The following is a 16,544-nucleotide window of genomic DNA, read 5'->3' as shown; positions in this document are numbered from 1 at the left end:
ACGGGTTCCCCAGCGGTCTACAGCGCCACGACGCCTCAGGGCAGCAGCGCGTTTTACAAGACACATACACATACATACACATAGAGGGCACACCTCTCCAATAACAATACACAAGCGCCACAAACTCATCGGTGAATGTGAATGCACACATACTGAACCCCACATTTCATATGTGCACGCCATGTGCTGTAACATCCGCAAATGTGTCTGAAATTGCCAAGACTGTATCATACCCATCTGCTGTACCTGTCACACCTCAATGCATCATGTAAAGTCTGCACACATCCATCAACACAATGATCACAGTAGCAGGAAAACTGTCAGTTGTGTGCATGAGCTGATGTGAAAGCACCAGTCTGGTACGATAACATACAGTGACAAAAGGCTTGTCAAGGTCAGCACTGACCCACAACACATAGATTTCTTCAACATCATTGACACCAGCTCAAGAGTGTCAAGCATCATCAACCATCAAATGCATAACTAACATGGCAGGGACCACAGACCAAAGTGTGTCACACAGAACATGCGTCCACCTGTGGATAACATGAAAGAATAGCATTGTGTGTACAATGATGTGCCCTTCACCATGTTGCTGCTGGGTACTGATACAGTGTTCACGATGGACATAGCCATTAAATGTTACGAAAATGGCGGTACCTACCGCCTGGCCCCGGCAGTGTGACACCAGCACCACCCCTATCACAAGTGCGGTAGCCATTGGCATATGGACATGTGTAGATGGCGGTGGGCATGCTCCGCTTGTGTGAATATTTCAGTGTGCCCCTTTATTCAGAGTCAGTGTGACCCAGAGAGTAGGTTCAGTGCCTGCCCACCCAAACGATCAAACATCGCCAGACTTACATGCTCCTTGCTCCTGTTCCTTCACACTGAATAGTAGATATGCCCCATCTGTGCCCTGTATAATTTCAGACGTGCACACTTTTGTCGATGCATATTGTGTTGAGGCATCCTGCATTTGTGAGATTATCATGAAGCCTATACGCCCCAATGTGTGCGTGCAATCACAAATGTTTGGGCCATGCAGAGTGCCCTTGAGAGTGGTCCCCCAGTTTTGGAGGGAGGGAGGTTACAATTAGTCCTGAGTCTGTGTCTTGCTACTGTACTGATAGATGTTGGTATCTGACATTGTGTAACTGGTCATTTACCCTTCTTTTCTCTCATACCTGCAGCTCAAGGTACACCAGCGTAAGGCCCTGTGGAGGGCCATTGTAGAAAAGGTGCGAGCTCTGGGGGTTTTCAACAGACGACGCACCCACCGTCACAAGAGGTGGGACGACATCAGCCGGCTGGCAAAGCAAGTGGCAGAGATGACCTTGGGGATGCTACCACGCACAGGGCGTTTGGCACGGCGCAGCATGACTCCACTGATGGGCCGCATCTTGGCAGTGACTCATCCAGACCTGGATGCACGTCTGAAGGAGCATTAGCAGCAAGGCAGGGTTGGTGAGTATCTGGGGAGGGTGACTTTTGCTAGGAGTGGATGCATGTGTACAGGGCCTGTTGCACCGGTGACCCATGTGATGTGCGTGTGTTGCTGTGATGTGCTGTGTAATGTGAGTGGCTGCTGTGATGTGTGGTTGTATCAGGCATTGCCCCACCCTGGCCTTACTAAGCTGAAACTCCCTGCTGTACTTTCGCATTGCCAGATGGGTTAGGCTCCACATGGTCATTCATCATTGGGATAGTGTGGGGAATCTATTATGGGGTGAACTGCAGTGTAAACTTTCTGAGTGTGACTTCATGTATGCCTACTTTGCATGCATCATGATCGTTAAGGCCCACACATCTGACAACAATGTGCCCCAGATTACCACATGGTGCTTGCTATGGCCTACTAGGCATTGTGGGATGTAATGTCATAATAGGTGTGTGTGTTATCCCCTCCTGTTCCCTGAAGGTCTGTCAGTGGTAATAAATGTTGTGCCCACATCAAGTCCCTAGGGCAGGGCAAGTTGGGGGGGGGCATTCCATCTACGGCAGGGTGTAGTGCCGTGTGGCATCAACATGGCTCATTCATGGCAGTTATTCTGCGTTACAGGCACTGTTGTGGTCTATGTAGTGTGTTGCTGCACAGTGATTGCAGGGTGTGGTGGTCACCATGTAGATTTGGGCCTCTCCTGTACTGCATTGATTTGAATTTGTGTGACCAGATGATGACACTTACCCAACCCTGTATCTCTCTCTCATGCAGATTTGCAAGAGACCACGAAGGAACATGATCCAAAAAACAGTGGTGGCGAGAGTAGTACTACAGCTGCAGCGGAGGCCAGTGACACAGAGCCCACCAGCGCATCTGAGGGGGGCTGAAGTATGCAAGAGGAATCCGTGGCTGAGACACAGAGTACCACATCATCTGATGACAGCGGGGATGCATCCATGTTGGCAGGCACAGGGGATGGGGAGTCCGCATCATCATCTACCACCCAGCGGCCAGCGCACAGCCTCGCATCCACTTCCTCTGGGGCTGCCTGTATCCATATCACTAAGAGGGGATGAGTCCCATCCACACCTAGCACCGCTGCCCCTGCACCTGTCCCCCCCTGCTGCCCTCAGTGCAGAGTGTGTAGATCTCCTGTGCCAGCTTTGTGTGGGCCAGACTGCCCTGCTCAATGCTTTAGTGACCATGACAAGAAATTAGGCCAGGTGATTGCATACATGGAGGGCATACACTCTGATGTGGGTGGGCTACACCGTACAGTCCAGGCGTTGTCATCCACAGTCACGTCAGCCCTTCAACAGGCACATGCTCCCATTGCAGCCCAGGTGCCTTTGTCCGCCCCCCAGTCAGTGGCCACATCAGATGACAGTGTGCACGGTTCGCCTGCATCAACAAAAAGGTACAGCACAAGGAGCACACAACAGACACAAGCCAAACACTCCCGCCCACAGACACCATCCCAACTGAAGAGCAAGGCCACCCCAGAATGCACAGACAAGAGACAGTCAGGGAAGAGCAAGGCCAGAAGAGCAATCAGGCAGACATCAGGCTCACATGCCGCAGAGGCATCACCAGCAAAAGACTCTCCTGTCACTAAAACATCACACAAACCTACCCATGCAGTGTCTGTGCCCACTGAGAAGGTGTTGCATATCAGGGGTACACCTAGGAAGAGCACAGGGACACCTCCACCCACCGCATCTACCCCAATTCCACAACCATTGATGCAGGTGGAGGAGAGCACTGCCGTCGAGACTACCCCTGGCAAGAAGGCAAAGGAGGGCACTGTAGGGGGTACACCTGGCAAGAAGGCAAAGGAGGGCACTGTAGTGACCAGCCCTGGCAAGAAGTCAAAGGAGGGCACTGTAGGGGATACACCTGGCAAGAAGGCAAAGGAGGGCACTGTAGTGACCAGCCCTGGCAAGAAGTCAAAGGAGGGCACTGTAGGGGGTACACCTGGCAAAGAGGGAAGGTGGTCCAGAGACGTAGCCAGACCAAGCGTTCCTCGGGATCCAGCACATCTCCAGAGGTAGTGCCAGTGTCTGTACCTGATGTGGGACAGTTAGGGTGTGTGCCTGTTGTGTCATCACCACTTCCCATCAACCCCAATACAGGGAAGCCATTTCATATTCCCAAAAAGTGGAAGGGCACCTCTCCAACCTCTCCCACCCACACTGTGTCAGAGGTCTGCATGACTCCACCTCCACGTGCCACTATGCCACCTGGTCAACACAGCCCTCCAGCTTGCTAGGACACTCTTAGCCCCACATCACCTGGAGCTCTGTCACCACAGTCAAGTGGGCCTGCTGTCCCCGACACACAGCCAGGTACAAGTCCGCATGACAGTCAGGAGTGAGTTGACATCACCCTCATATGCCTGTGTCTCATACAGGTGTGCTAGTCCTGAACATGGTTTAAAACATGGGTGTGTTTCTGGCCCTGTTGGTCTGCTGTGTTGGCCTCTCACCTGCCATGGACACTGGCCCTGTTGGTCTGCTGTGTTGGCCTCTCACCTACCATGGACACTGGCCCTGTTGCTCTGCTGTGTAGTACTCTCCCCTGTGCAGCCTCTCATGTACTTGCTGTCTCACCTGCCATGGACACTGGCAATGTTGCTCCGCTGTGTTGGCCTCTCACCTGCCATGGACACTGGCCCTGTTGCTCTGTTGTACATACTCTCCCCTGTGCAGCCTCTCATGTACTTGCTGTCTCACCTGCCAAGGACACTGGCCCTGTTGCTCTGCTGTGTTGGCCTCTGGCCTGCCATGGACACTGGCCCTGTTGCTCTGCTGTGCTGTACTCTCCCCTGTGCAGCCTCTCATGTACTTGCTGTCTCACCTGCCATGGACACTGGCCCTGTAGCTCTGCTGTGTTGGCCTCTCACCTGCCATGGACACTGGCCCTGTTGCTCTGCTGTGCTGTACTCTCCCCTGTGCAGCCTCTCATGTGCTTGCTGTCTCACCTGCCTTGGACACTGGCCCTGTTGCTCTGCTGTGTTGGCCTCTCACCAGTCATGGACACTGGCCCTGTTGCTCTCCTGTGCTGTACTCTCCCCTGTGCAGCCTCTCATGTACTTGCTGTCTCACCTGCCATGGACACTGGCCCTGTTGCTCTGCTGTGTTGACCTCTCACCTGCCATGGACACTGGCCCTATTGCTCTGCTGTGCTGTACTCTCCCCTGTGCAGCCTCTCATGTACTTGCTGTCTCACCTGCCATGGACACTGGCCCTGTTGCTCTGCTGTGCTGTACTCTCCCCTGTGCAGCCTCTCATGTACTTGCTGTCTCACCTGCCATGGACACTGGCCCTGTCGCTCTGCTGTGGTGGCCTCTCACCTGTGCTATGGACACTGGCCTTCCTGTTTGTGTTTCACCTGGGCATATTATATTGCATTTGAACGTCATTTTGTGCCCTGCTGTTGTCTACTATTGTTCCACTGCTACATCTGTGCAATATGTAAATAAATACAGTTACTTCTGTTGTGTGTTTTGTCAGTATCTTTGCTGATTAAAGTTCTTTTTCTGTTTTCATTTGATTGCCTGTGCCCATGCTCTATGTATCACTTCAACATTGCAATGCTCTTTGCAGGCATCAGATTTTTTGACAGGGGTGACAGGGTCTTCAGTCCATTCTGACCCTGATAATAGTGTGATCTGTGATGGCTATTTTACGTGCCATGCAGTTATCTTCTTAGTGATTTGCTATATTTGGCTACACTGTTCACATGTCAGGTTGGGGGACACTGCCAGCACAGGGTGTGATGCTGTGCAAAGGTTTTGAAGCAGGCTGGGATATGTCATGATGTATGTGTGTGGATTCCTTTATGTGTGCCCAGCTGTGTATGTGTATGGTCATCTTGTGTTGGCCCTTAGTCCTGGTACCATGGCCTACATGAGATGCGTGGTCTTGGGTGTAGCAGAGGTGTGCAGTGTGAAGGTTGTACGTTTGTAGTGGATGTATGTGTGCCCCTGTATTGTGAGAGACACACATGTGTCACCCAGGAGCTGTATGGCTGTTGTTTGTTTTGTCTTGCCCTGTGTGGAAGATTGTATGCACTTGTATGAGCTGTATGTAGTGCACTGTGCTGTGTGCTGGTGTGCCCATGCTGTTGTGTGTGACTCCTCCTTGTTGTGTTGGTAAGTTTGAAGTGTGCAAAGTGTGTGAGTTGCACATCAGTGTTGTGTTTGATTGATCATCAATGTGTCTTGGGTGTGTTTGCGTAGACTTTGTGGCCCTGCTGCTCCACACTGGCATTGTGTTTGTGTTTGTCATACATTGCAGGCACATGGTGGTTTTTCTCCTCCAGTATGGCATGGTGGGTGTGGTGTTACGCCATCCTCTATGTGTGCCACTGGTACCTTGCCATTGTAGGTCTTCACTCCCTCTATTTGTGTGTGATAAACCCTTACATGTCTGATACTGACATGCAGGCTATTTCACTTTGATGTCAGCTGTCCCCTTGGTTTCCATGTGTGTGTGCCTCCCCGTCACTTCATTTCTGAGCTTGTGCTTTGTGGTGCAGTTCTTGGGCCATAAGTGTTGTTCCACTCTGGACATTGCCACAATGGTTTATGTGCGCTGTCCTTGTACTATTAGTTATTCTGTAGTGGTCATGTGCACTTCAGCTGTGTGTGCTGCCCAGTGTTGTGGTGGAGATGGCTTGGCTCTTGTATCCCAGAGTGGTGCATGTGTAGTTGTTGTGTTGGATGTGTGGGTGTTGGCTGTGGTATTGCTTCAGTTCCTGGGTGTGCTGTTGTATTTGTGCAGTGCTGATTTGTGGTGTGTGTGATGAGGTTGTGTCAATCATGTGTGTGTGTGGCTGTTGTGCATGTTATGCACACACTGCTTGTTGAGCATGCAGTGTTGTGTGTATGTGACCTTGGCATTGCCTGATGTGCATCCCCTGATGCCTTGTGGTGTTTGTTGTTTAGGATTTCATATGCATCTGTGGTCGGTTTGATGTGGCAGTGTGTGTTTGTCCAGATGCACTTCTTGTGTGATTTGTGTTATGGTGTGTGTGTTTTGTTCCTGAGTGATGATGTTGTGTACTCATGTTGTGGCTCTGCTCCCATTGCTTTTCCCCAGTTTGGCTGACAGGGTATGTCTGTTTCTGTTGGAGTTCAGTATGTGTTCTTGTAGTGTTTGTGTGTTGTTCTTGTGCAGGCATTTGTTGAGGCATCCCTGTGTGTGCTTTTTGTTTGTGGCTACACCCAGGGTGTGTGTTTGTTTGTGTGTGTATGTGCTGGCAAGGATTGTGAGCCTTTAGTGTGTGTGGCACTGGTGTTGTGTGTTACTTGTCAGCCACTCCTGCAGTGGATGTCTCCCTGGTTGTGTGTTGTGTGGTGCAGAGAGTGTGTATTGTGCTTGTTGCAGGGCTTGTTGGTGTGCATTGGGGTGCATGAGATGGGCACCTGGCCTGTGACTTGATGGGGTGTGTTGATGTGTGGTTGGGGGTGGTGTGTTCCTATGCTGTTTGTGCCCTGCCCATGCTTTGGAGTGGCCCTGCCTTTTGCATTGTGACCATGTGTTGACCGCAGCGGTGACGTGACCAGGACCCGGATGTTGCTGCTGGTTGGCGGACGATGTGTGCCCCGGATGCTGAGGGGTGCCTTGTTGTCAGGTGGGTCATGTGTGGGTGCCCTTGCGGATGTGTTGTGACCACCAGCAGGGTGTCTGTGAGGTGATTGTACCCTGTGTCGGCCTGTGTGTTGTGTGTTGTCGTCCGTGGCGGTCCATCTGATAGTGTTGTAGGAGGTATATCACCGGATGCATGTGGAGGGCTGGGTCCATGGCGTTCATGACCGGGTCTTAGCTATCTTGCTCCACTGTCGGGTTTCTGCCTGATCAGGCTGGGCGGTGTCTCCGTTGCGGTGAGTCTGCTTGTTTGGGCCATCCTAATTTGTCGAGCCGGGCGGACTTCATTCAGCACGGTGGTGAGTCTCGATTTTGCCTCCCACCGCCGCGGTGGCGGGCGCACTTTGATGGCGGTGCACGGGGCTCCGCGGCAGATGGGAAATTAACTATGTTTTACTATACTAATATGGCGGACATGAATACCGCTGCTCGCGGGTGGAAAAAGCTGTTTCCGACATCCTAATGGGCCCCTTAGTGAGTAGTTTTAAGAATTATGTGTACACCAAAATAATTAATGAGCATGTGGATATTATGAAGGTCAAATGTTGTCATGTCTTCACTTACCTTCCTGCATCAGCTCCGAAAGGGTGAATGTAAATGCATTTAGAAATGTCGTATGTGCTGTGCTGCAAAATTTCTGTGGCTATTTGTAATCATGAGAAGTACCTTTTTCCTTATTTGACAGATTTTAATGTGTCTTTAGAGACTGTATTCATTACTAAGACTGATAACAGAACCAAATATGGTGAGGATTTTAGGGTGATTGCACAGAACAAACATAATAGTAAAGTGGGTAAAGATTATTTATGTTCATTGACAAAGAGGAGCATGATTTTAATAAGGAATATAATGAGAGAGGAGTGAAAGTACTGAGAAACTTAGAAGAGCAATGGATTGTTTTGGAAGGAATGATTCGGAAGAAGAATTTAGTCTTTCAATTTTACATCCTAAACTAAAATAAGAACAGGAAAGGAAAGGTAAACTTTTTATTGTAAGGCAAAATTCTACGGAAAAAAAGTAAAGGAGATTTTGTAGGAGAGTGTCTGACAAATCTTACGAAGTAAGTGTAGATCCTTTGTCTGGAGGGGAACCTATTATGAGAGCAGTTTATTACTTTTAGGGAAGGACTGCTTATTTTGATCTAAGAAAACATTGGATGGGTTTTTCTAATCTGGCTTCAGTTTGTTCTAGAATTTATCATATAGACTAAAGAGATGAAGAACATGACATGAAAAGAGCAACAAATTGGGAGCGGGACTCCGCCCCCATCCAGGTGCACAGCCTCAATTCTTTTTGCATAATAAAAATGCGGCAAACTTCACCGTATTTTCCAGTTGTTTATTTTTATAATTGTAATCCAAAGTTAATCATTTCTTCAAATGTATCCATGTCACAAAAGGGACGCGTATGCCTTCACTATATTCTTAATGGAACAGGAATGCCAATCCAGGCCTTCTCCTGCACCATGACCATGTGCATAAGTTAATTCATGAGCGTCGTTCTTAAACCCAATGCATTTCGAGCCTCAACTCTGGCTCTTAGTCAGGGGTTAAATTCTATAAATGAAAACACATCTGTTCGACTCAATGTATGACCCAGTGACATTCATTAATCGTTACACATACAGTTGTTGCTATTTACCCAAATCAACGTTTTCCTGCTAAGTAATGCAACCTAATGTTGCCGTTTTAAATGAGTACCCCTGCTTTTCACCTTTCTCCCCTTATTCTCTCTGACAGATACACATTCTCTACACCGTACTTCCCCACCTCACTGACGAACCCACGTTATTTAGTGAAAAGCAACATTGCAATCCCCATGGAATCAACCTCCTTGAGAATCCATACCTTTCAATCAAAAAGTGCAATCGTCCTCCCGCCTCTTTACTACTCTAAGGGAATCAACCTGATGCTCAAACTCTCTGGTTTTAATCCTTTTTCATCAATTGTCTCCTCCTCTCCCGTTCACCTGTTCTAAATTAAACCTCTCTCAATACATAGCCCTATGAACTATTCTCCTTACTATTCCGGTCACTGCCTCCGAATCCCAAAATGCATTTCATATAACACCCTGTTCCGCACGGAATGCATCAGACAGTTGCTCCCCTGAGTGCATCTCCCGCCTCCCTAAACCTCCCAAAGCACTTAACATATTCAATACTGCTCCGCCCTCCCACTGGTGTCATTTCCAACATCAATTGTGTGATGTTACTTATCTACGATCTTTCAAGTATCAGCCTATTCAAAAATGAAATGAACTACTGTGCAGCAACAGAATCAACATGTGTACTTTATTAAAAATGAGCCCATTAGTGCACCAAATGTCCAACTTCAATTGTCCTTCATATATATTTCATAAGATCCCGCTCTTGAAAAAAGTTCTTACGATTGTCTCTTTTGTGACGAATTTTAGTTTCATCAAATCTTTCAAGGTGCTCCAATGGGTGCTACTCGTCAATCCGGCCGAGAGTAAAAATGCAATTTTTTCAAAAAAGCAACGACGTGCACACCTTCTTTAATCAGTTTAAGTTCATTCCTTTTTTATGTTGATGTTTTGCATCAATCCGCGTGCTCCCAACCGTGGAGCACGCGGGTATTTTCCAGTTGTTTATTTTTATAATTATAATCCAAAGTTAAACATTTCTTCAAATGTATACATGTCACAAAAGGGACGCTTATGCCTTCACTATATTCTTAATGGAACAATTGGAAAATACCATGGGTTTAAGAAGGACGCTCGTGAATTAACTTATGCACACGGTCATGGTGCAGGAGAAGGCCTGGATTGGCATTCCTGTTCCATTAAGAATCTAGTGAAGGCATAAGCCTCCCTTTTGTGACATGGATACATTTGAAGAAATGATTAACTTTGGATTATAATTATAAAAATAAACAACTGAAAAATACGGTGAAGTTTGCAGCATTTTTATCATGCAAAAAGAATTGAGGCTGTGCACCTGGATGGGGGCGGAGTCCCGCTCCCAATTTTCTTGCAATATTACCTAGCATGGTAAAGGGCTGACCACGGGTTCCGGGGAGCACGCGGATTGATGCAAAACATCACCATAAAAAAGGAATGAACTTAAACTGATTAAAGAAGGTGTGCACATCGTCGCTTTTTTAAAAAATTGCATAAAAAGAGCAATGACAACTTCAATTGGTGTGGCCATTGATGATCTGAAAATTAGACAAATGTCTTCAAAACTAGATAGGCTTGCCATAGATACAGCAGGATCCTTTGAGTTAGTGAATATGGAGATGGTAGCAATGAGAGCTCTGGTTATGCAGAACCGTCTTGCCTTAGATATTATCCTAGCAAAAGAAGGCAGCGTTTGTAAAGTAAGTGAGACAAAAATGTGCTGAACGTACATATCTGAATATAGTGGAATTATTTATTCTTTTATTATTAACATAACTAACTTGACTCATGAAATAAAACATTGACAGAACTAGGATTAGCGGAAGGTGTAGGATCCTGGATCAGGGAGTTAGGGAAACGTTTTTGTAAGATAAGTGAATGGTTAGGTGATATTGGTGGCGGTATTTTTTCAGTCAATTTTAGCACACATAATAATTTTGATGATTTGTGCAATTACTGTATTGCTTCTAGAAAATAGAATGATAGATTTAGTGGCTGTAATAGATATAAAAAATGAAAAGGTTGATGGATATGGAATTAGATGATTATAAGGATAGTCTAAGTCCCAATTTAATTCTTGGCTGTAAGGATCCACTGTCACAACGGTGACAGGTATTCTCACTGCCAAGAATGTGATCTACTTACCAAATTTTGATGCCTGAAGACCTTTGGGTTTATCACAGTGTAGACTACTCTGTCTCTGCGGGGATTGACCCCTTTCGACAGTCCTAGGGTGCAAGGGCCAATAGAGAAATAACTACATGTCTGCCTACCCTATTTGGATGATTGGACATGTAGGCATTTTTTTACTGTTTCTTACCACCAGGAATAACCTATCAGTAAGGAACGCTAAAAACATTTTAATGCTCCCCCGCCATGGGGGAAGCCTCCCGTGTTGAGCAGAGCATTCATTTTTTGCTTTACAAAAAGAAAATCCGGTTTCAGGATTTTCTTTTTGAAAAGAAAAAAAGGTTATTGTTTGTTACAGGGCTGCGATCTCCCAATGCAGCCCTGTAGCAAACAGTAAAATACATTGTCAGCAGCCATTGTGGCAGCAGTTCCTGCCAGTGCCTTTATGAATGATGCCTTCTAGGCGGTCACTTATAAATTTGGCAGGCGGAGTAATCTCGGCCTGACAAATGTGAAGTCCTCCACCAGGCCAATGGTGACTACTCCATCGGCCACTAATTAAATCAGGCCCTAAATATTTACAGACTCAGGGTAACAAAATAAACGTAGTAATTGAAGTTGTTCTCAGCAATCAGTCATATATAATGTACAATGAAGGACCAACAACTCTCAGAACTAACAGATAACTTCTGCACTCCTCTACTGAGGAGCGTCTTACTCTAAATTTCACTGCAATACAGACAGTAATACTGAACAAACATCTCTTGCCACAGGCTAAGCAAATTATTGTATTTTCTCCTATGCCTACACTAGAAGTAGAAAGAAAACAGAGTATTCCTAAAGCTTGCACTCTATACCTATATTGAGTGTAATAGGCCAAGTCTTTAAATGCTAGAGACATAACATTGGAAAATGACCCTACACTTTACATTCAGGATATTTTGCAATATACACACAATATACCTCAAACTCTGAACAATTGATCCATACATGAGTATAAGAGGGTGTTATATGCAGATGGCTGTGCACAAGCTACAGTTGCTACTAAACACAAAATACTTATGCTGCAGTGCAGGGAATTTTGAAGAGGGAAACTCAAGGCACTATGCACACACACCAATGACATGGGGGATTCCGCTTCACAGCTCCCAGAAGTATGTGCTCTTTTAGTTGCCCTAAAGAAGGATGACCTATCAGTTCCTAAACTTATTGTGTCAGTCCAGACTTCTGTGTCCAAGGATATAATATCTGCTGACCCCACTGGCACCTGAATGGATTTAACAATTCAAAAAGGAAGTAAATAAAAAATAAGCAACTTTGGGAAAGGTAGCTGTTCTACAGGACAGGTTTCCTTTGGTTCATGTAATTCACACGTGGCCCATAAAAGTGAGAAAACCTCTAAGATGGGTGCAGTAACTCGCTCTCAAACTATGTTTGAAGCAGACTTCTGGTCGTGAGACAAACAACAGTGAAATGAGAGAACTCTTCTGATGATTTTCCTTCTTGATACTCTTACACTCTCATTAAATATAATGTTCTTATGGGGTTTTCTTTTAAATGGAGAAGGAGATAGATATGTTCCTAATGAGCAAGCTATTTTACATTTAATCAGGGCAGCTCATAAGGGGGTAGTTTCTGCTAATTTTGGCATTAGTGCTAAAGAATCAATGCAACAGCAATGACATTGGGGAAACAACCTTTACAACGCAACTTTTACAACGCACTACCATTACAACTAAACTTTTACAACGCATGCAATTACAACGCAACCATTACAAAGCATGACACTACAATGCACACCACTACAACGCATGTCACTACAACTCAGTCATTACAACGCATACCATTACAACGCATAACATTACCATCCAACACTTACCCTACTGTTGCACCCCCGGGAGTTAGAATATTAATTTATACCCCTACACCATCCAACACTTACCCTACTGTTGCACCCCCTGGAGTTAGAATAGTAATTTTTAGCCCTACACTATCCAACACTTACCCTACTGTTGCACCCCCTGGAGTTAGAATAGTAATTTGTACCCCTACACTATCCAATACTTACCAAACATGCAATGTAATGTTATGCGTTGTAATGGTATGCGTGGTAAAGGTATTATGCGTTGTAATTCAATGCGTTGTAAATGTAGTTTTTAAAACTTCGTTGTAATGGCATGTGTTGTAATGGAATGTGTTGTAATGGATGTTGCGTTGTAAAAAATGCGTAGTAAAGGTATGCGTTGTAAAAGTGTGCATTGTAACGTCATACATCCCACACTGGTGTCCCTATTTACCAAATCTAACAAACAAAATCTGTGCAATAATGCACTACTTGGCAAGAGCTAAGACATTCCTCTGTTGAAAAACCAGAGAAATCTCCCCTTACTATCTCTGATAAACCATTTGCAGTCATTTTTCTAGACTACATTAGGCCAATCCCAATTATTAACCAATTTTATTATATAGTTGTTGTAGTCGATTCAGGTTCTACATTCTTTTGTCTTTGGCCAGACAAGGTGTGTCACTGTCACAAAGGACTTGTAGTGCATAGCAGAAGTTTACAACTTTTATTTAGACAATTGTCCTGCGTTTGCCACTAAGGTGTTATGGATTCTAAGTCTGCCCTTGGAATACGACTGCTATATTTGCACCCTTTCTATCCAGAATCAAACTGGGTTATTGAATGCACAAACGGCATATTTAGATGAACATTGACTGCTAAGGTATTAGGTACATTTAACAAAACAACAATGTCTCAACCAGTGACCATTAGGGTAGATACGTATATGGAAAAACAAATCAATGTCATGCACAGAGAAATAAGGGAGACCACAACAATTTAAGGAAAACCATAATGGTTGGTATGTTTTTGCTTAAGGTAGTTATATCAGCACTACAGCTCATAAATTGCAATTGTACCCCAAAAGTATAATGCACCCATACATGCTTGTGAAAAAGGTGAACGGCGCAAGTGACACGTGAAAAAAGGATGAAGCAACAGCAAGAACAGCGCTAAACACAACTTAAGTGATGGTTGCAAAACAGTCAATAAGGCATTTATACAAGGTTTCAAATGTTTTAAGACACCACAGTAGCGCCTAAAGATGTGCTGAATGGTCAACGGCATTTGTACCTGTACAATTTCAGGTCTTCATCAGGACCGGGTTACTGAAATCCGGTCAGTGCTGTATAAGAGAATGGAGGGAGAAAAGAGGCGGGTATGAGAATGGGAAGGTCCAAACAAAAGAAGAAGACAGTGGAGGTATGGGAGTAATGGCTACCTGAGGTAGTGGTAGCAGAGGATCCTTTAGTCAGGGTGAGTCAGTCAAGGAAAGCACATGAAGGTGTCTGTGAAGGGTCTGTGGAGGAAAGGAGAAATTAGCCTGTTCATTAGAGGACATATGGGAAACAAACGGGGATAACATTCAAGGATGGTTGTGAGGGATAAGGAGCCAAAATTGAGCTAGTTGATAAAGGCATACCATGTATAACATGAGGAAATGATGGGTACACGTATTACCACCAAACTGGAGATCCTGACTGGTATGCATGGCAATTTCAGGGAAACTTATTTGGGTTCCAGAGGGTGGAAAAGGAGTGAAGCCGGTCCGTGGCTGCAAAGTAAGAAAGGGAACAGAGAATTAAGCGGACGCGGTCATAGAAGGGTAAGGAAAAGTGACACAGCAGCGGACTGTTAATCACCTTATGATGAGTACTTCAGCGGGGAGAGTGAAGTCCAAGATCCAATCGGGGATCCGTGGTAGAAAAGGTCTGGAAGCGGAGGATCAGTAATTCAACCTGCACTGTGTTCCAGGTCACTGTCTGGAAAGCAACAGCCACGTCCAGAAGATGTAGATGCTTGCAGGGGTCGGATGGGGGACACACATGGAGGTGAGTGAGGAAAGACTAGACCAGGGGACATGGTACTGTCAGTTCTAGTGAGTGTCCCCGGGGGAGCAATGAAAGAAGGAAGGGTATGAAAAAAGTGTTTTTCAAGGTGTATATAAAATAAAAGACAAAGTTGACTGAAATACTTAAACAAAGTTCAAAGAAATTCAAACCACAGTGGGTGATATATTAAACAGTCGACAAAAACAAAAAACAAAAAAAAAACATTTGACAAAAGAAACTTACAGCATATTCTAATAACAATGCTAACAAGGTAACCGATACATGATACATCATTTTCAATATAATTTTGGGATGTGATCAGGCTAATCCTAAAACATGGTTGTCTGGTTGCAAAGTGTCATACATATAGATACGAGCATACAATACAATCATTATAAAATTAATTACACATGTGTGTATGAGGGTATAATAAGAAAAAATGCTGTAAACGTAAATTACGTATCCAGAGCCACAAGCAATTGTGATTAATCAGCTCATGAAAAAAAAAACCTTGATGATGGCATGTAGCCACAAGTCAACAATCTAGGGGATAGTGAGAGTGCAGAGGAAAGGAGGAGATGAAAAATAGTTCAGATGACGTCAATGGTAGTATTCCATTTGCCCAGTGTATTCAATCCATGGCTGACAGAGTCGCAGCCTGCGATCCACCTACATTCACATTTGTTTGGAAGTAATTGTAAGTTACCATCACGCAATGGCAAGGTGGGTTGGTCAATGACCTGCAAAATCAATTCAGTTTCCAAGTGCTGTTTCTCCATGTAGTGTGAGACTAAGGGAGCAGTCTATATCTTGCATTTGATGCGACTCTATCTGTAATTAATTTTATAACGGTTGTATTGTATGCCTGTATCGATAAGTATGATACTTTGCAATTCGACAAGCATGATTTAGGATTAGTCTGATCACATCAGAGGGCGGAAAAGGAATGAATCCGGTCCATGGCTGCAAAGTAAGCGAGGGAACAGAGAATTAGGCGGGCGTGGTAGTAGGAGGGTAAGGAAAAGTGACACTGCATCGGATTGGTAATTACCTTATAAAGAGCACTTGAGCGAAGAGAGCGAAGTCCAAGAGTCAATTGGGGGGGCATAGTGGAAAAGTCTAGAACCGGAGGGTCAGCAATTCAACCTGCATCAGTATAATTAACAAAAGTATACATAACGACATTTATTTACAAATATTTACACACTGCATCTCTATACAGATGTTCTAACAGAAACATAACATGAGTCCAAAGAAGAGGGCCAGGAAGATGCACAGATGTCCAGTCAAGAGGGCAATACATCTATAATTCCATATACATCCCCCCAGGGGCAACAAGCAGTCCTGAACATGGCAGTCAGACTCTGCTCATTGAGAATGATGCAGGGAGTCCAAATGCCCAAGAAGAAATTGCAGCAAGGTGCAGACAACTGCACAGGGGTACTCATGTACAATATCTCAGTGCTGTCAGGCAGCCTAATCACATCTCAGATTCCACACAAGCTATGGGCGATACCACACAGGTGTCTGCTGATCTTGAATGCTCCATTTTGAAGGTGCGCAAAAGAAACAGTTGATGGATGGAATGCTGGACAATGCAAACATTCACCCCTGGTCACAAGGATCTGGGTTTAATCCATAATTCTTTTGCTCACCACAACACCCCAGTTTGGACCCAGCCATATGCAAATCAGTCTTGACCCTGTCCGCCCAATGGGAATAGTCCTACCCGAACTGCCAGGCCAGGTCCTCCCTGGACTGGAAACAAGCATCCTGGGACCGGTTTC

Source organism: Lissotriton helveticus, chromosome 5_1 (genome assembly GCF_964261635.1).
Source record: "Lissotriton helveticus chromosome 5_1, aLisHel1.1, whole genome shotgun sequence".
Lineage (NCBI taxonomy): Eukaryota > Metazoa > Chordata > Amphibia > Caudata > Salamandridae > Lissotriton > Lissotriton helveticus.
The sequence above is the reverse complement of the archived record's forward strand: the minus strand, read 5'-3'. Positions refer to the sequence as shown.